At 43.9% G+C, this 21,699-nt stretch overlaps 1 protein-coding gene across 4 annotated transcripts in view; it reads right to left on the bottom strand.

The window, feature by feature from the left end:
- SEMA3D (semaphorin 3D) overlaps positions 1-6,159 on the bottom strand; it is a 210,745-nt gene extending 204,586 nt beyond the window's left edge. For 2 of the 4 annotated variants that reach the window (XM_072791321.1, XM_072791320.1), the window contains exon 1: positions 5,249-5,379. The gene's annotated coding sequence lies outside the window, so the exon portion shown is untranslated. Of the gene's footprint in view, positions 1-5,248; positions 5,380-6,048 lie in introns of those variants that run through there. The other 2 variants (XM_072791319.1, XM_072791316.1) reach the window with 2 other exon arrangements.
- Positions 6,160-21,699: the final 15,540 nt, after the last annotated feature.

Below are 21,699 nucleotides of genomic sequence, written 5' to 3'. Positions count from 1 at the left end.
TTCTGAGAAAGACACCACATCTCTAAAAATATGATAAATTCAGATAGATGCGGACTCTTCTAGGAACACTTGGTCACTTAAGTCTCGGTTTATTTTATACATTTCTATAGAAGGGTAATACTTGTAGCTTTTTGAACTTTGCAAAAGAATGAGCAAAGTGGGGATTCCTGGGTGGCTCAGCGGTTTAGCGCCACCTTCAGCCCAGGGCCTGATCCTGGAGACCTGGGATCGAGCCCCACGTCTGGCTCCCTGCATGGAGCCTGCTTCTCCTTCTGCCTGTGTCTCTGCCTCTCTCTTTCTCTCTGTGTGTCTATCATGAATAAATAAATAAAATCTTTAAAAAAAAAAAATGAACAAAGTGTCTAAATTCACCAGATTAATCAATTTGTTAAAGATGCCCTGGTCTACAACTATTAGAAATCATTTAAATATTATTAACATGGAAATAAAAATACTAATGAAGATAGGTTAAAGGTAATTAAAATTCTTATATGAATAGTATACTTATATTCATACTTATATGAATTGTATACTTCATTACATATTCCAGCTTCAAGTACCTATTATTCTGTTTTTAATAATTTAAAATAGTCTAATCATTTAGGTATATCTCATTATTATTAAATTTCAAAATCATTTCAAAGGCATTGCAGCTGTTTATCAGTGCAGTTCCTGTTTGTAGTGAATTTTACCTTAGCTATATCCTCCTTTCTTATTATTATTTAGATACTTAAAGTTAAGGAGAATGGAGATTCTCATGCGTTAACTGGATCCTTCTAAAAAACACAAGAAATTTGAAAATGAAACTAACTTTTTGTAGCATTCAACACTTTACTAAATATTCTTAAGTAGCTATTCCATATGATCATTACAGCAGTGCTGGATGTTATGCATTACAAAACACTCAACATCTCACCACTTTTTCTATGAAAGGGTAAAACTCAACTATAAGAGAAAACTGTCCTTTCTAAAAATCTCAGAAAAAGTAAGGAATAATACCAATGATCTTCAATCTGACCTTTTATAGGCAATAAGGTGACTCATATTCACTGTATTGTTTAGTTAATGAATTAGACTTTGGTATATGTTAAGCATCTAGAATATGTTTAGCATGGTACTAACCTAAAGGTATAAAAAGTTAAAGACCAATTCCTTCCTTCAAGGTTCTTATGATCTAGTCAAGAATCATAAACAACAAAAGTAAAGAAGAAAACAAATTATTGGAAACTCAAAGAATTAGCTTGAAAGGCATGATGTCAAAACATGAAGTAAGTGTTCAGGTCACGAAGGCAAGAGATAGCCTAAGGAGAACTCCACCAACCTCAGGAAAGTTTCTCAATACAGTCATGGGGTTACTATTTGACAAAATACAAATCTTTTTTTTTAATTTTTCCTTTACAGATATTATTAAAGCCACCAATAATTCCTATAAGGTACAGTATGACCTATGTAAATAGAAACCATTATAAAAATGATATAAAAATAAAAGGATCTTGGCCAAGGTTTCCTGGATTAGTGGAGTATTTTTTAGCCCATTTTGTGGGAGGAAGAAATGTGATTAACAAGCTTTGCCCATGGTCAATCATTATTATTGCTATTACTATTTATTTCACAAATGTGGATATTTCTTTTTTCTTTCAAGGAAGATGTTACGGAGTGTTGAAATACTATTTTACTGGAGTAATCTGTATAGCTCCAGGTATTTATGGAAAGAGTAAACTTTCAAAATAGAGCCATGGTTACTCTTATTCATTAAATAAATCATTTGTTAATGGGCAAGAATGCTTCCCAAAGAACATGTCAATACACCATTATACTTCCCAGACAGAACAGTAAAGTTCACATTTGTTTTTCTCAAAATAACAAAGCTGTAACGAGCAATCTGAAGACAAATAAATATTTATTAAACCAGCACCAACTGAAATGTTTTTCTCTTGAAACTGAAATACTTAATAAAAATGGGGATGACTTAATCCAGTAACTCTGTACAAACAGTATACAAACACCACTGGTCCACAGAGATCCTTGCCAATTCCAGAAGACATCTTCAGGGTCTGTGATAAACCTCTTTATGGTTAACAAATGCCCAGGTAATGGAACGAGAACACAGTGTGAAGAATAAAAATGAGGTACCCTGAAACTTCCTGCCTTAGTTTAACCCCAACCCCAAACAGTGTATTTCCTACTTTTAGAAAATAAATGATATGAGAGTAATTTAGCTCCATGACTCAAGTTCAAACCTATGGTTGATCTATTAGCCTGTCATTGGAAACGGTACATGTGCTTCCTCTGACTTTCCTACCCACAGAAAATAATTCTCACTCCCACCCTTACCAGCCCTACACAGATGCAGAGATTAAAAATTCAATTTATCGTTGTGCATTTTTCCATGCAAAAATATAAAGCAAACTCATTAAGATTTACCTCTAAAGGCAATTCTGCAAGAAGGCAAAATAAAATCCACATAATTATTTCTCTACCTTTTACCCTTAGTTTCTGCTGGCATTGATTACGGTTTCCTGATAATTCCAAAACATCTTGTACTGCCATATACTTTTCCTCGATCTCCTCCTCTCAGAGAGTCAGTGGGAAGGTAAAAGGAATCACATCATTACTTCTTCTAAATGGATGGGCAATAGACTTTGACAAATGTGAACCAGTGGTGTCAAAACATGAAGTTTTCAGGTCACGAAGGCAATAGATAGGCTAAGGAGAATTCCACCAACCTCAGGAAATTTTTTCAATACAGCCATTGGGTTACTATTTGACAAAATATTTTTAAAAAAATTTTCCTTAACAGACATTATTAAAGCCAGTAAAAATCCCTATAAAGTACAGTATGACCTGTGTAAATATAGACTATTAATATCCCATGTATATGATTCTGGGCCTAGAGACTTGATGTGGCCTGTACCAATCTTCAATCATGGATTCCATTTTAAAGTCTTGGATGCTCTTCTCTGGTAAATTATAATGTACAGATGCAATATCAAAGTGATCTCAGAAAGGTCCTCCCTGTAAGTGGGCTCACAAAAATCCTCCTGAAGTCCCTGAAGAGGGAACCACAGTGAGGTAAGACAGTTCCAGCCTCTGCTCTGCCCCTTACCAGTTTATATTTGGGCATATCAATTAACACCTTTATATCTCACTATTCTTCTTTTTTTTAAGATTTTATTTATTCACAAGAGACAGATAGGCAGAGACACAGGCAGAGGGAGAAGCAGGCTCCTCGCAGGGAACCCGATGTGGGACTCGATCCCTTGACCCCGGGGGTCACACCCTGAGCCGAAGGCAGATGGTCAACTGCTGAGCCTCCCAGGCGTCCCTCATTATTATTTCTACAATGAGAATAACTGCTTTACCTACTCTCCTAACCATCAATTCAATTTATTAAAGATTTTATTTATTTATTTATTTATTCATGAGAGACACAGAGAGGCAGAGACACAGGCAGAGGGCCCCATGCGGGACTCGATTGGAGAACGCTGGAATCATAACCTGAGCCAAAGGCAGATGCTCAACCTCTTTGCCACCCAGGTGCCCCACCGGCCGTTCCATTTTTCAGCATGATGATTTGTCAGGACTGCAAAAGCCAAAGTGGGACACCACCCACTCCTAACTCTCTGCGTCTCTGAGTTATTCATCTAAAACAATAAGGAGAATAATGACATGTTGTGGAGTACTCCTTGGAGTACTAACGGTGACCGTGCATAAAGCACCTAGGACGCGGTACAGCGTTGCACACACGCCCCTTCCCTGCCACCGATCTTCCATCTCGCAAATGGGCCGCCCGCAGGTTAGACGCCGGCAGTGCCTTGGTGCCCAGTCGCTGTCGCCGCTACCCGGGGCCCTGTTCTCTCCCCCACCCCCTGCCCGCGTTTCCCGGACCTTCTCTTCCCCCGGCCGCGGCCCTCTCTAGTTCCCCCGCCGCCCGGCATGGCGCACCCCAAAGCCCCCGCGCAGCCCCGCGCAGCCCCCCCCCGCGCCCCGCGCAGGCCCCGCGCAGCCTCCTGCAGCCCTGCACAGCCCCCCCACCCCTGCGCCCCGCGCAGCCCCCCGGCCGCATCCCCGCGCAGCCCCCTGCAGCCCCGCGCAGCCCACCACCCTTGCGCCCCGCGCAGCCCCGGCTCAGCCCCGCGCAGCCCCGACGTGCGGCCTGGGGCAGGGCGAGCCGGGGCGTCGGGCGTTGGGGACCGGCTCCGGCCCCGCCCCCCTCCACGCGCGGATCCCGGCCCTGAGCGCGCGCCTGGGCCACGCGGCAGCCGCCCGGGCCCCGGAGGGGGTCTCGCCCCCGCCCCCGTCCCCGCCCCCCGGGGGAGCCGCGGCGACACTCGGGGCTGCAGGGGCCCGGGCCTCCGACCGCGGTGGGGGGGCGCCTCGCTCGGGGGTAGAGGGCGAAAGGGTGGCCGGCCGGGGTCGGACGCCGGTCACCGGGCCGGGCCGCTCCGAACCCCGGGCTTCCAGCTCGGGGCCGCAGCGCGCGTGTCCTCCGCTCAGGGCCCTGCGCGCCGGCAGGGAGCGGCGGAAGCCGAGTCCCCGGGCAAGGGCAGCCCGGCGGGGAGCCGCCGGCCGCCCGGGGGCGGGGGGTGGTGCCCGGCGGGGCAAGTCCCGGCCTCTCCCGCGCAGGACGAGCTGCCGTCGGGGCCCGCGGACGCCCTCCCCCCCGCGACCCCCGGGCCCGCAGGACGCGCTCGCAGCGGGCGGAGCCCCCACCCCCCCCGGCCGCAGTCCGCGGGTCCTCGCCCAGGGTCCCCGCCGCCGGGCCGGCCGTGAACCTGCCGCCGTGGGGAAGCGAGGAGCCCGGGGAAGCTGCCGGGAGACTCAGGAGGAAAACTTTGCTGAGTCGTGGCCGCAGGAGGCTCCGGCGGAGGAGGCGCGGGCGGCGGCGGCGGCGGCGGCGGGGAGGGGAGGGGGAGGGGGGAGATGGGGAGGGGGGAAATGGGGAGGGGAGCAGGTGGGCAGGTGGGCTGCGGGCCGGGCTGCGGGGATGGGGGCACGTGGGCAGGTGGGCTGCCGGCCCCAGCGCGGGGTGCCCAGGCCGTCCGTGCTCCGGGGCGCGCCCTCCGCGTCGGCGCCCGCCCGCCCGCCAGCCTGCCCGCCAGCCTGCCTGCCCGCCGCGCGCTGGGCTCGTCCGCCCCGGGCCGCCCTCCTCCGCGGGGCTCGCGGCCGCCCCAGCCCCAGTCGCCCCGCTGGACTCGGCGGTCCCGGCGCCCGCCCTCCGGGGGCAGGTGGCCAGAGGCAGCCTTACCTGCCGCGGGCTCTTCTCCGCCCGCCGGGGCCGGCCGTCCGCTCGCGAAGCCGGGCAGGGGCGCGGGGCTGCGGGCGCGGAGCGCGGGGCGCGGGGCTGCGGCCGCTCGGGCCGGGCGGGAGGCAGGGGGCGCTGCGGCCCCGGAGCGGGCCGGGCCGGGCGCGGAGCCAGGCGGCAGCCGGAGCTCCGCGGAGGCGAGCGCGGCGGGGAAAGGCACGCTCCGGGCCGGAGGGCGGCTTTTAAGTTCGTGGTGCGACCGCAGCAGCTGGGGCGCCGGGCGCTCTCGCCGGCGCACAGGACCCGGGGCTGCCCCCGCCGCGCGCCTCCTCCCCGCCCCCGCCCCCGGCCCCGGCCCCGGCCCCGGCCCGCCCGCGCAGCCGCTCAGCGGGCTCGGGCCGCGGGCCGCGCAGGTTGTCCGTCGGCGGCGTCGCGCGCTCCGAGTGCGGCCGCCGGGCTCGGGCTCGGGCCCTTCGCGAGCACGGGGAGGACGCCCCACGGGAGCCGCCGGCCGAGCGCCGCGCGGAGGCCGGGCCTCGAGACCCGGGCCGGGGCCTTGCTGGAGCAGGCGTCGGGGGCAGCGGGGGGACCGGCCTCCCCGGGGGCTGGCGGACGCGGGGGGAGGTACGGGGTAAACGGAAAACGACAAAACACCCCCAGATGGAAGTCTCCTTGCCGCTTTACCTGACATTGGCCATCTCTCCCCGCTTCCCCTCACAGACTCGTGCACACCTGGGTGCAGGAGGAAACCCAAGTGCACGGGGACCAGGGACGAGTCCACCTTCCTGGAACCTGGAACTTACACAAATTGGAGGTGTGATCCTCTTTAAGGAAAACAATGCAGAAATAGCTTAATTTCTACAGATGCCACGAAAACAACCGTGCGAATTTATCTAGGGTCAGGCTGCCCCCGGGGTCATGGAAAGGGCAAGTGATGAGTCCTGAAGCTTGGGCCGCATTAGCTGCCTGGTAGAGCCGCCTGCGATTGGAAGCCTAGGCTTGGAGTTGCACACCTTGCACTTATTAGTCCCATACAGAAAGCTGACTTGGGGGTAGAGCCATAGGAAAAAAAGCCACCACCGGATTCTGCATTTGTCAGCTTGATTTAAGAGCACAGCTTGGAAGGTCCCAGAGCGCCTTTGGCAAATGACAAGTGGTGTTTTAGTTTGAGGGTAGGAGCAGTCAGTAACGACAATGGAAGAATTGGAAGGCGGGAGGAGACTCTTCATTCAGCATCTGCAGCAGGGATCCGAGGGCCACAGAAGCTAAATGAGTCATTGCAAGTTGCAGATGGTTAGTGGCAGAGACAGGCTCAGGAGGGATTCAAGTTTCCTAACTCTGACCAAGGTTCTTTCCTGTGTCTCATGCTGCCCCATTTCTGTAACCTTAGTTTTCACTTTCCACCAACCAACCCCGTAATTTTCCTCTTTAGATACAGGAGAATTTAAGTCCCTACAGACTATTCTGACCTATAGCAAGTTTTTTTGAAAGCTTCCTATTTAATGTTATACCACTCGTTTTGTAATTGACCATGCCCTTGGTGTGTTCATTGCCTTTTCTTGTATGTTTTATATCATTTTATTTGTTTATGCCATTGCCCCTTGATCCAAATTGCAACCTCATTGTAAGGACAAAATACCTCTTTTGTCTCCCACAGCATAGCTTATAGGGCTTTGCACATAGTTGACTCATGATAAGTAGTTTTTTACTTTTAAAAACTCTCTACTTATTAATTGTCTAATAATTTTGTCAGTTTATTGGCCAGAATACTGTACTTAACTAGAATTACAGTTAACTGGATTTCCCCTTTTTTCCTCCTGTCAAAATCCTGTATTAATACACTCAAGCCAAACAGCATCTCCCTTTGCTACTATTTCCACCTTTTCCACAAAGCCCCTACAGAATTCATCATTCCTTCCTGTTTTCCCAAAGCACTTTGATTTCACTACTATTGTAAGTCCTTTTCATGTTATGTCATAATTAGTTATGTGTGGGTCCTCATCTGGGCTTGCATGTTGTCTTCCTTTCCCAAGCCCCTAAAACAATGCCTCTGAATTTGTGTTAACTGGCTTAGTTTGGAATACAGTGACTTAAAATTTAGGCTACATTTACTAGGGCATCGGGAATGTGCCATGAGAAGACAACATCTGGGAACTGGATTCTTTTCATTGCTCTGAGCGCACAGCTCGCAGCAGCACAATCAACTGTGCAAAGTTGTGACGCAAGGCCTCAGCTGTGTCCACGGCTTTGTAATCCCCAGGGTAGTTCTCCAAAGTGTCTTGCATATGGTAGGTGTTCAACCAATATTTTGGTGGTTAAATTAGGTACTGAAAACAGTGGGTCGTTGATGATAACCAGTTACTGCATCTACTACTGAACTTTCACTAAGATACAGGATCGCATCAGAATGGTTCTACAACACTTTCTAAGAGTCTGAGACTCACTGCCGTGGAAAGCAGTTTGTAATCTGTCCTGTTGGGCTAATAATAACCTATCTAAATCCTTGCAATAACGCCTAGTGGGAAAAATCTTCTTTACATTAGGTTTTGTTAAAATGTAAGGTGTATCATACAGCTTAGCATATCTCCCAGTGTGACTATTCAAGATTCAACAAGTGATCCTTAATTATACTGAACGAGATGTGTATATCATCAGTTAGAACCACCGAATTGCTGTTCTATGCCTGTTTCATTCTGAGGGTGGAAGGGACAGGAAAGAGGGACTACTTTCCAGTTTCCAGGTGCTTAGACACATTTTTGAATAAGTACATTTGTTTTGAGGGCCCAGCCTCTTACTCTGTGCTATACTACATCTCACCCATCTCTATTTATGGAAGCTGAGTAAGTCATTATTACTGTATGGTAGCAGATATGTGTTAGATTATGTGAAATAACACTATTTCTCATAGGATTCCATGTTAGTACTTCATGAAGCCACTTTCAGGACAAAGTTCTAATTGTACAGTTTCAAGAATCATCAATCTATATTGGGAACCATAAAGGAAGGTAGCAGGAATGGCTAAGAGTAGAATAGGTATATTCTAGGCTTCTCCAACTCCACATATAGCTACCTTTGCTAAGAAGACAGGAGAAAGATAATTACTGGGTCCAGGATTTAAATGTAGCAGGATCTCAGAGGATTTGGCTGCACTTTCAGCAGAAGGTAGTAGCTTGCCATTCTGTTCCAACAAAAATCTACAGTCTTAGTTCTCTCTGTACTGTCATGTATTCACAAAAAAAGAAAGAATTTTAAGGAAAAAAAAGGATCGATAAAAAAACCTGTGAAGTTCTATGTACAGAGTTAAGGAAAATGGAGATAAAACTCAAGCATTTAGTGATCACATCTATAAAACGTGTCATACCTTGGTCATAGATTAAACCTCTCCGCCTTATGATAAATATATATTACTTTATGAATGTTTTCCCACATACTAACATATCAGTACTAACAGATAAACGTTGTTATGCTCATTAGAGAAAACTGGAATGTATATTAGTTTGTGTCTAATTGGAACAAGTGATGGCATGAGTTCAAAGTAGCTCACCCACCTCCTTCTCTATCAGGTGTTTTCCCTTTATAAACTTCAGATTTTTTTTTTTTCCGTTTGTTTCATTTGATCATGGCAATCCACTCATCACTGGATCATTAGGTAGTTACATGTTAAGATCATTAGATCATACGTAGTGATGGAAAAGAACACACTTTTCATCTTTATTTCAGTATTAATTACACATACATAGAACTCTCAGAAGTAAATGTATCTCTGTTTTTCATCTTTAAGACAGAAGATAGTTTACAGTTAATCAGAATGTAAAACTATCAGAACTTTGCTTAACGTCTTTGAGTTTTAAACTCTTTTAACATCACAAATAATCATAAACATTCAGAGTTAGGAGAGGCCTCAGAGACCTACCCCTCATGTTATACACAGGAGAACCAAGGCCAAAAGGTGGAGTAATCATCCAGCGCCTTCTAACTCCTGTTCTACGCCCTTTGCGATACAGCACCCTGCTGTAGAGACTTTACTTGAGGAAGAGGAAGAGGAAGAGGAAGAGGAAGAGGAAGAAGAAGGAAGAAGAAGAAGAAGAAGAAGAAGAAGAAGAAGAAGAAGAAGAAGAAGAAGAAGAAGAAGAAGAAGAAGAAGAAGAAAATCAGCTATTTTGCAAAACCTTTCCAAGCCAGAATCTTAAGGTTATATTTACTTAGCTGGTTTGGGGTGTGGTGAATAATTAAATTCAGCAGGAATGCACTTCAAAATAAAAATAAAAACACAACCCAACCCCTTTGGCCCAAGTCCTGAGACCTCAGAAAAGAAAACCTCCTTGACTAGGAACATTTGCTGGAGGTTAGAAAGCCTTTCTGAACCTGGTATAGGAGTCCATATAGCCAGTGCAGGATGGAGGAGTTTATAGTCAAATAACTGACTCTTTGTTTTTTTCTTTTTTAACAGTGTTCTTAGATCAACAAACAATCCCCAAGGAAGGATTTTAAGGAAAAATAAACACCTTTCTTATATATCATATAAGAAAAAAAATCGTCTTTGCGTTTGCTTTTCTTAAAGCAAAGCCACCGCCACCCAAGCCACCACCACTCCACCCTCAGAGCATACCTTAGAAATAATGTATTTCTTCTAAGAAAATGGGGGAGGGGAGGGACTCCTGTGATACCTAATCAAGGCAAGCCTTATTTATACAAGGGTGATGAAACCAAGAAAAATATGCCCTCTTGTGGCTTATTTGTTCTAGTTCACAACTAATCAACAGTACTCTATTATTTCCTGAAACTCAAACATACCTATATCCCAAGTGGAATTAAACTATTCCTTTGTGCAGTAACTGGAGAGGACAGGTCCATGCAGACGGCATGAAGGCATTCCAAGACTTCTGCTTTGTCCAAGGTCATATGCAGCTGCTTAGCCACAAGGAAATCAGTATCCCTAAAAATGGGGGAACATTTTCCAAAATAACCCACAGATTCTTTCAGATCTTATAAAAATACCTTTCAAATAAATGCATTGATAGAATTTCTTTCCTAAATAGTGAGGTTTGTTTTGGACAGACTTAAACTATCAGTTTCCACAAATAGGAGAAAATTCATAATTTCCTGCCCTACTGTATTTGTGCCTCTAATATTTCTTTAACTGTAGGATGATGCTTATTTTTCCACTGAGAAAAGTAAAATATGAAGCAGTTAAGAGCATGCTGATTTTAATTCTGTGCATCCTTCTTTCTCTTCTTTCCACTTACTTTACTCAGAAATGAGGCTATAACAAATGTCTTATATCCAATGATTTACAGATACAATTACTTTCATTTTATGACAAAAAAAAATGTCCACCATGTTTTTCTGAAACCATTAAGTGGTGGTGAGTTCAGGGGAAAGTGACTTCTGGTGAGCAAGAGAAAGACTTTCACATAACTGTGATTTAAATAATATAGTAACTAAGTGAGCATCAAAGGCTTTAAACAGGCCAGGTTGTTAAATCCTTAGTCTAATGCTACTGTAATAATAATTATGATTAACATTATCATTTTACATACAGAGAAACCTTAAGTGACTTAAATAACACATTTTTCATTTGCCTGGATCTGCTTGTATATGAAGGGGGCCAGTGAGCCATTTCCTTACCTCAGCACCTTGCTGAAGAAATAAACCACATTGAACCTTACTTAACAGAAAGAAAAATGTGACTTTCCAAACTGCCCAATTTAAAACATGGAAGTGTTCTTTTTCTAAGTGACAGGCTAAAATGGGATCCTATTCCTTTAAATTCATGATCATTCTGACCCTTGAAGCACAGACATACTTTCATTTGCATTACCATTTGAAATCAATCATAAAACAATTCAAGATTTTAAATTCTATTTACTTTAAATTTAATGAAGAAAAGTGAATCACTATAATACTACTAACAAATTGCATTCTCTTTCTACTCCATACCTCAGTAAGATTATCTTTCTTTATGTATAAAAAATTTTACTTCCCCAATTTTATTCATGTATTTGCCAATAATGTCTACATTAAGTCTATGACTATACGTACATTTTAAAAATTATCTCTAATTTTATTATACTTAAAACTTCTAAGAATAGAGCCCATTTTAAAAGACAAAAACATGGTCATTTAAAAAATGTATTAAGGGGATCCCTGGGTGACTCAGTGGTTTGGCACCTGCCTTTGGCCCAGTGCGTGATCCGGGGGTTCTGGGATCGAGTCCTGCATGGGGCTCCTTGCAGGGAGCCTGCTTCTCCGTCTGCCTGTGTCTCTGCCCCTCTCTCTCTCTCTGTGTCTATCATGAATAAATAAATAAATAATTTTAAAAAACAAAAATAAAAAATAAAAAATGTATTAAGAAATTAACATTTCACTAATTAGAATAAAAGAGAAGCTGTCCATAATGATGAAAGTCAATATTATAAGTATATTATGGATGGCATATCCAATGTCAAAAATGATGACCTGTCAATATTAGCTATTAAAACATTATAAGTTTATGGTATTAAAACAGCAAGGTACTGGCTAGTGAATGGATAACCAAGCAAAGCAATTAAAAGTCCAGAAGACATATATACATATATATTTATATATAAACATATATATATTATAATTCACACATGTAACGGGTATTTTTTTTTCTGGCTCCAAACTTGAATGGACAAGAAATGCCTTCCTTTCTAAAAATTACTTTTGTTATGTAGTATTTCCAAAACAAAAAATAGCGTGTACCCACACGTGCCCACACAAGAAAACAGAATCGACACTCAAGAATATGTCATCCAGCTTAAGAATTAGAGTATTACAAGTACCTTCAAAGTTACCTCTGTGTTCCTTCATGATTCCCTTTGCCTACCACACAGAAGTAAGCAATACTCTAAATTCAATGCTTATTTTCTTGTCCTTTTCTCCCCATGTATGTATATGGCTCTAAAGAATGTCTGGCACGACGTGAAAAGCTATTGTGACAGCTGTGTATAAATAGCATCAGCTTCATAAAAACGGCAACTTTCTGTGATTTTCTTTACTCAACACTAAGGTCTTTCTCCCCTGGTGTGTTTGCTGTTGTTTTGTTCTTTATGGCTTGTCACGGTGCCGCCGTGTGAGCCTGCCCCGTGTCACCCACTCGCGCTGGTGGCCGGCCTGTGCTCCCGACCCCACTCGAGCTCGCCGGGCGCCGGCCGTGAAGGCCCAGTCAGCCCAAGGAGGCGAAGCAAAGCATCTGCGTGGGGGAGGGAGGGAAGAGATGCTGCAAAGCACCGCGAAAGAGAGGAGGAGGGCGGCTGGCGCGAGGAGGGGCAGAGCGCCCTGGAGGCCGACGCCGCGGCGCGCCCGGAGCGCAGGGGGCCGCCGGCCGGGGTGATGCGCGTGCGGCCCAGCCGAGGTGCCGCGCCCCGCCCCGCCCCGCCCCGCCCCGCCTCGCCTCGCCCCTCCCCGCCTCGCCTCGCCTCGCCTCTCCCCGCCTCGCCTCGCCTCTCCCCGCCTCGCCTCGCCCTGCCGAAGCTACGGACCGGCCAGCTGCGCCCCGCCTCGCCCCGCCGAAGCCGCCGACCCGCTAGCTGCGCCGCGCCTCGCCCCGCCCCTCCCTGCCTCGCCTCGCCCCTCCCCGCCTCGCCTCGCCTCGCCTCGCCCTGCCGAAGCCACCGACCGGCCAGCTGCGCCCCGCCTCGCCCCGCCGAAGCCGCCGACCCGCCAGCCGCGCCGCGGGCACCTCCACCGTCTCCCGTGCGCACCCGCAGCTCCCGGAAACCAGCCGCCGCCGCCCCGTCCCGCGGCCGCCGCACGTCCGCGCTGGGGGTCTGGCCGAGGCGGCCTGGCTGCTACAACACGTCCCGTTCGGATTCCCGGCTTGGAAAGTATAGGAAAGGGCAGATGTGGCGTCCGGAGAGAAAAGGCCCAACAAGCAGCACGAACCTTGTTTCTTCCTAAAAGTAGAACATTAACTTCGCGGTTTCCAAGTAAAGTCAGTCACTAATTTCTTTTAACATTTTAATGACATTGAAGGCTAGAGTTCTGCAATTCTTTACTCTCTCTCAATTCTAGTATTTAAATCCCAAAGGGACCTAACTAAACCCAGCGGCCGAGAAGCGCCTAGTTTGCCTGCGCGACCCCAGCAGTGCCGCAGCCTGCGTGGCGTAAACAGCACAAACGTATTTTCTTGCAGGTCTGGAGGCCAGAAGCCTGGGGCCCGCGCCCGGCAGGGCTGCTTTCTGCCAAGGCCTCTCCCTGTCCCCTTGGCCTGTAGATGGAACGGAGCCCCCTCCTGGAATTCGGCCTTTTTTCTTCTATGTCTGTTGAATACCCGTCACCTAATCATAAGTTCTTCTCAGGCTCTTTGTTCGAAACACTGGGCTCCTCTGAGATCATCAGTCCCCTTCGAGATGCACGCCGCGTTCTCCCTGGATACTCCGGCATCTGTGAAACATAGGGATTTGGGAGCGATGGTTACTCTCTTGGGTCCTCCTGAGGCCAAACATGTTAGTCTCTTGTCCTACTTATGGACTCCACACCATTGCATTATGGGATGCAACTGTGAGGCTACTAGCTCCGGAGGCCCAGAAGCACGGTACTGATCCCCTTTACTACCATTTTAACCAAATATACAGAATATTCTGTTATGCCTAGACTTTGTCAAACACTGGCAAGCTGGAAGAGACCCATATTGTTTTGCTAAGAGACCTAATTGTTTTGCTGCTTCAGCTCAATGACAACTTTTCATAACTGTCAAAACTTCTTTACAATCCCTGAGTAAGGATAATCTGTGTGTGTGTGGTTTTTTTTAAGATTTTATTTATTCATTTATGAGAATGCACAGAGAGGAGAGAGAGAGAGGCAGAGACGCAGGCAGAGGGAGAAGCAGGCTCCATGCACCGGGAGCCCGATGTGGGATTCGATCCTCGGTCTCCAGGATCGCGCCCCGGGCCAAAGGCAGGCGCCAAACTGCTGCGCCACCCAGGGATCGCTCTGTGTGTGTTTTTTAAATCAATTTTCTTTCTTAACTCTTGGTGATGGCATATACTTTATTACTCAGGATTTACAAAGTTGAAAACCAACGGAGTTTTTTTTTTGTGTGTGTGTAAATGCAAAGCCTTGCTTTTTGAGATCGTGCTAGGAGTTTCAAGAAATCTATTTGGAGGTCTTAAAGCTGAGAGTGGACTCTTTTTTTCCCCTTGAATTCTTTTGGGCGTTTCATTAATGACCCCATAAGGACATAGAATACTAGTGACTCACTGCATGATGGGTTCTGAAGTAACCAGGAACTGCTGAAATAAAAATATTTACACCCCAAAGTTGTTATCTCTAAAATACATTCCATATATAACCAAAGATGGTCTTTCAAATTAGTGAAACAAATATAAACAATCAAGAATTACTAGAATGTAATAATTAAATATTGAGAAAACAGCATTTTTTACAACACTCTCTCAAATAGAACACATTCATTAATGGCTTGGGTGTAAAAATGAACCAACAGATTCTCCAAAAATTGAAGATTCAGAATTAAAATAGAAATGAATCAAGAACCCTACTTTACCCATATACAAAATAATTGCAGGTTAGTTTCAGGTCTCAAAGTGAAAGGTAAGATAATACATTTCTTAGAAGACAGCAGTACCTCTTCGTACTTTGGAGTAAACATGGCTTGAACAGTACACAAGCCCGCTGGTCACCACGGAACACCTTACAAACTGGACACTGTTGGGTGGAGAGCTCCGGACATCAGGCACACCACTAATAAAGTAAAATGCCAGGCTATAGGGCCAGAGAAAACATGCAATTTATATATTTCACAGAGTCTCGTATCCGTAATATGTAAAGAACTTCTTTAAATGAATAAGAAAAAGGGTCCATGGTCTAAAGATTTGGGCAGACTTTTCATAAAAGAGGCTACTTAAGGGGCACCTGGGTGGCTCAGTGGTTTAGCGCCGCCTTCGGCTCAGGGTGTGACCCCAGAGTCCTGAGATCGAGTCCCACATCGGGCTCCCCACAGGGAGCCTGCTTCTCCCTCTGCCTGTGTCTCTGCCTCTCTCTCTGGGTCTCTCATGAATAAATAAATAAAATCTTAAAAATAAAAAGAGTGGATATTCAAAGGGCCACTAACTTCTGCAGTCATCAAGAAAATGCCAATTAAAACCACTGTGATTCCTACATACCTGCCAGAATGATTAGCATGAAAAACACAAAATCTGTAGTTGCTAAGGATAAATGATTCAGAATTCTTAAACACCTTGGGCAAAAGGTGTGTAAGAATTCAACTGTGAAAACCTCATATAGAAAATTTCCATGCAAGATTGGAAGGTTTGACTCTTCATGATCTTGACTCTTCCAAACCAATTAACAAGGAACATCACTGCATTTGTTCAAGTTTATTTCTGTGTCTTTCCATAGTTTTAAAGCTTTTTTTTATATAGGTTTTGTACCTTTCTTAATAACATTACTCCTAAATATTTTACTTTATTTCTAATATTGTGAATGAGGTTTTTTTAATCTTCTAACCAGATATTGTTTATATGTGTAAACAACTGCTTTCTAAATATTAATTTTATATTCTGCTAATTTTCTGAATTCTTTTATTATTTCTTGTATGAATTCTTTTGTGTTTTTTCACGAATACTGTCATACAATTATTATCTGATCTATGGTGTTTGGTGAAAGTTGTTTTGGTGAAAAGTTCTAACAACTTCTTTATAGAAATTTAACTTTTCTATCTCTAGTAGAATACATGTGAGTAAATTTTATTTGCCTAGAATGTTATCGTTTTCATTTAGGCTTACATGTTTATTTGCTTAGAGTCAGAATGACAGTCACTTTTCATTTTTTTGTTTCAATGATTCTTACAAGTTGTAATCCTTACGTTTTCTTTTTTATGTTTCTTCTATTTTAAAATTCATTTTTAGCAGTGCATTGATTATTTTCCTCTTGTTTTTTTGAGGTGTCTTTTTTTAAAAGATTTATTTATTTATTTATTCATGAGAGACACAGAGAGAGAGAGAGTAAGACACATGGGCAAAGGGAGAGAAGCAGGGTCCATGCAGGGAGCCCGATGTGGGACTTGATCCCAGGACCCCCGGGGTCATGCCCTGAGCCAAAGCCAGATGCTCAACTGCTGAGCCACCCAGGTATCCCGAGGTGTCTTTTTTTAAGCTTTTAGTTTAACTCAATCATTTTCACTCTGATTTTTATGAATATAATTTTGTGAAGCTATACATTTTCTTCTGATTATCATTTAATTAGAGCCAGTAGTATCTGACACGTAGGATTGAATTATTATTTTTCAGAACTTCTGTGTATCTAGTTTTTATTTCCTTTCTCTGATGAACATGAGTTAATCTTTTTTTTAATTCCATGAAAAAGGAATATTGATATTGTTTAGTTTTAAATTGTGGTATTTTCTAAATCTATTGTATTCCTGTAACAAAATGTGGTTTTATGCATTATAGAAATATGAAGGATTTGAAGGATAAAGTACATGGTCAATTTTCATGCCTATCTTTTATGCACTCAAGATGAAGGCACTCTATTATTCTCTATATTTCCATAATATCTCTCTTTTAGATTATGTTGCTTGATTCTTTAACTTTTTTTTCCCATCCATTTGATTTCTGTCACACTGATTGGTAGTTTCCTGCCTTTAGTAATTACCTATTTCTTTTGCATCACCTGTTGGTTCTACTTTATGAAGTTGGCTGTTCTGATGATCTGTCCATAGATAACCAAACATCTCCATTGTGTATTGTGGTGTCTAGTATTATAAACTCTTTGAATGCTTTTTCTCCTATTCTATTTGTTATCACGATTACAACCAATACTTTCCTATTACTTACTTTTCCTGATACATCTTTGCCCTTCTTTTTTTTTTTTTAGCCTTCTAAACAACATCATTTTAGGTTTGTCTCATGAAACAGCATATAATTGACTTCTACTCTGTGAGGCAATTTGAAAATGTTTATGTTTTAATCCATAGGTTGCGCCCATTTATTTAATGTGGCTAATTTATTCTGACAAAATTTAATATTATTGTGTGCTCTCTGTATAATGTTATGTCTTGTAATTTTGTTCTTTATGTTTTCTGGTTTCCTTTTATTTGCCTCTCCTTTTTTAAAAATATTGTTTATTTTGAATGGGAGTGATTTTCATCAGCTGAAATGTTTTGATTTTCATTTTCTGCTTTCTTTTCAGAATAACTATATCTATATCTATGTTTTCTCTTCAGAATATATATGTATATATATATATATATGCTTTCTTTTCAGAATATATACTCTTTCTTTTCAATTATATATATATTAATATGTTATATATAAATAAATATATAAATATAACTATATAAATATATTTTATAAATATATAAATATATATAAGTATATATTATATATTTATATAAGTTATATATATATATAACTTAGAGAAAAAATATATATTTGTTAAGGTTTCTTACTTTTGAAAGAACAGATTTTCCTAAACCAGTGAAAACAGGTAATTCTCTATGAGGAGTTTAGGTGGTGACTTTTAAGTTTTTAGTTCTAAAATATACTCTTCTTTGGTTCCATTAAAGGTAGGTTTATTCACAGATGGCTCTTTTTATTTCAAAGGTGGAGAGGATGGGTAAGTCTTCTGATTTTGTGATTCTCCTCTGCTTCCATAGGATGCTTCATTTATACCCTTCATCGCCTTCTGTCCCACCAGCACCAATCCCTCAAAGAGTGCCTCCCTCTTTCCAAGAGGTGTGTCTTTCCAAAACTTCTAGTTTTGATCCTGAACTTTTATTTTTTTTTTATTTTTTATTTATTTATGATAGTCACACAGAGAGAAAGACAGAGGCAGAGACATAGGCAGAGGGAGAAGCAGGCTCCATGCACCGGGAGCCCGATGTGGGATTCGATCCCGGGTCTCCAGGATCACGCCCTGGGCCAAAGGCAGGCGCTAAACCGCTGCGCCACCCAGGGATCCCTGATCCTGAACTTTTAAATCCCTTCCATAATTCCCCAGCCTCCATGCTGTGACCCATCCTCATTGTCCAAGCGTGGAACTCTCTCTCGTGGGTCATTTATGTCATCTGCCCTTGCTCACCACACCACCCTCTCTTTGTTTCTGTCCAGTTTGTTCCTCACTATCAGCTCCAATGTGGGCTCTACATCAAGTCTTACTCATTTGGGAATATTTTTTTCCTTACCTAAACATAAATTAAAGATTGTGGTATTTTCTGTCAAGATCTAGAAATGAATTAAGGGTGGTTTCATGTACCCTCCTTCTGCTTGCCTACTGACTTTTAGAAGTTGCTCTATATGGATTTTTAGAGGTTGCAGAAAGAAATTCCAATGAAGTGGTTGCCATTATTCCACAGAAACCCAGAAGATTTTCCTTTTTTCCATAAAAAACAATTATATCGTGGTTTTATTGATGGAAATTATATAGTAGAGATAGAAAGACATATGATGCTGTGGAATTAGAAGAGAACTTCTGGAATGACATCCTTGTGTAGGCAAGAGAGAATACGGTCTAGTGTCCAAGTAGAAATGTTACTGTTAATAAGAACAAGGAGAATTTGTGGTAAAATGAAGGAGGGCAGAGTTACGTGCATTGGGAAGCAGGTCAACAGGTAGGAGACTTGGTGTGAATTTGTGGAAGGTCTCTTCTTATTGCCTATTTTTTCTTAGTAATGTAGGATTAAGATCAGTAGCTGAAGTGAAGATTGGAATGGGTGTAATAAGGAGAGTCTGGAAGTATGCAAGAGGGATCCAGAAGAGCATGGGCTGCTAGAAAGAAAATCAGTGTAATTGTATATTTTTATCTTAATTAACTTTGGAAACATGAATGTATTCACAGAGCATATGTTTTCATGAGTCGATTAAATGAAGTGTTAGATTGAACCAGAACTGTAATTTTGCCGTACTTGTCGAAGATAGAAAGGTATATTTCAAAAAAGACTAAACATAAAGTTCTGTTGAAGTTCAGAGAAAAAAAGACCTAACTTAAGATTGTGCAGAAGATTGTGCAGAAGAGATGACAAAATGTGAGGATAAAATGTAGTAAGATGGCTTTCAGGCAAGGTCCTGTGGAATGAGCAGAACATAAGCATCGGGAAAGCATGGGGGTGTACGTGGGGGAGGTTGCGAGGTATGGCTCTTTGATGAGAAAACAATTGAACAAAGTCCTGATGTGAGAATGTGGACTGTGTTGGTAAGGGGAAAATGAAAATGCCCAGTGTTACTAGAATGAAGATCTATAAAAGTGTAGAGGGGAAAAGAAGACTGAAAAAGTAGATGTGTAAGATATATTGCAGATTTGGGATGCCTAAGAAAGCTAGGGCTATACAAATTGAACAGGACAGAGAGATTAAAAAACAAACCAAAACAAACCAAAAAATCAAACTTTGAACAAAGTAGTGATGTCAGTGCTCCTCGCGTTAAGAAGTGCCTGCCCAGGGATCCCTGAGTGGCGCAGGGGTTTGGCGCCTGCCTTTGGCCCAGGGCACGATCCTGGAGACCCGGATCCAATCCCACGTCGGGCTCCCGGTGCATGGAGCCTGCTTCTCTCTCTGCCTGTGTCTCTGACTCTCTCTCTCTCTATGTGTGACTATCATAAATAAATAAAAATTAAAAAAAGAAGTGCCTGCCCATAATATGTGTCAGAAGTGGGATAATTTAGAAGCAAGGAGTCCTTCTAAGAGATTATTACAATATTCTAAGGTCATAAGGATTGAAATTCAAGGAATAACCGTAGAATCAGGGCAGGATTCAAGTTTAAGAAACAGTTGAAAATTCTGTCTTATGTAATCTAGATTAAACAGAGAAAGTTGCTTTAAAAATGAATATGTCTTTCTCTAGAACTAGTTCATAATACAGAAGACTTTTTACAAACTTTGAGCTCTTAAAAGATAAATTCATGTTTTGGCCTTGGCTGAGGAGGCTTGGTAGACCAGAATAGACTATTACTTAATTGACCTTTTCTGCTTTAATCATCTGAGGGCAGTGACTTTTCCAACTTGCTAAAGGCATCTGAAATTGACTGAGAATTACTCCACAGCACTTGAATGAATAGACCTTTGAAGTGGCAGCTATTGGTCTCAAATGGTAAGAAGACACTGTCAGCCACTTAAAAATTGTCTCCCGAAGTTGTGTAGTTGATTTGGTTAGACTCCGAAACTAATCTTTCCTAGAAACAGCCCCCAGACCTAGGCCAGTGCAATACAACCTAGAGTTGCTAACAACAGCTCACACAGGGACACCTGGTGGCTCAGTGGTTGAGCATCTGCCTTCGGCTCAGGGCATAACCCTGGGGTCCTGGAATCGAGTCTCACTTCGGGCTCCCTGCAGGGAGCCTGCTTCTCCCTCGGCCTATGTATCTGCCTCTCTCTGTATCTCTCATGAATAAATAAATAAATCTTAAAAAAAAAAATAGCCCAAATATCTACGGAGAAGGCATATTTAGTTCTTTTGGTGTGGGATGATGAGAGGACTTCTAGCAGTGAAGGGGATGGGTGGTTGCTCCCTCCATAGGGCGGACTTAACACAATCAGAGGGAAGAGGCTTCTTGCACAGTGGAGGAAGCGGGGTGTCCTGAAGATTGGCTTTTGGAAGTAAGGAGACTGGAAACAGGGTTGGGTTCCCAGTCTCACTTGGCATCTTCTTTCTTCCTTTAACCTCAGACCCAGAGATAAACTTGGAGATATTGTGAAATTTTCTAATGAATTATAACGTCGGTAATCAGAGGGAAATTAAACAAAATGTTCCTGTTATCTTTTCATTCTTCCCATCCCTTTCACCTTCTTTTGCCACCCCTTTTCTTCAATTAGCTTTGTAAATAAATAAAGTTTCCTTTTAAGTTGTTTTCAGTCTCTGGATAAAATAGCACCCAAACTCTAGGACAATGTGTCCCTCTCTTCACCTCTTTCCCTAAAATCATGGCCTGGCGCTTGTATAGCCTCAAGGCAGCAGGGAAGTACCAGAGGCCTGTAAGCGTCTCTGGCTTCTTCTGTCCACAGGCCATTCCCCTTACCCACGTGAGGGAGCCTCGACCTATTGGCTTCTTCGCTCAAGCCCATGACTGAAGCTAGCGAGGTTTTGATTTCATCAGGCCCAGACTGACTGTCCCAGAATTAACTCAGCCCTCACTGGCCCTGTAGGACACTCTGAGATCTCCCTCCTCTCCCCTGTAGCCACGACTCAGGCAGTGTCTTTCACACCAATCAGTGTGGAGTTTCTCCTTAGGACATCTGGACTTTCCTCACAGTCTCTCCAAGCTCTTACCTGTCTCTTTACTTGGTTCCCATGAGGAGTATAGATTCTGAGGCAAATGACACCTCAGGGCCTCCCTCAGACAGACCACCCGGCTGATGTGAATGTGCCCAGGCTGGCACATGGTTGAGGCATAGCCTCCTTCCACACTGACTTATCTAATTAACTTTCCCTTCTCCAGGCCTACGTTGGAATGTACTAGAGCGCTTCGTGACCCTGTTT

This window comes from Canis lupus, chromosome 21 (genome assembly GCF_048164855.1).
Source record: "Canis lupus baileyi chromosome 21, mCanLup2.hap1, whole genome shotgun sequence".
Taxonomy (NCBI): domain Eukaryota; kingdom Metazoa; phylum Chordata; class Mammalia; order Carnivora; family Canidae; genus Canis; species Canis lupus.
Note: the sequence above shows the minus strand (reverse complement) of the source record. Positions and strands in the feature narration are given on the sequence as shown.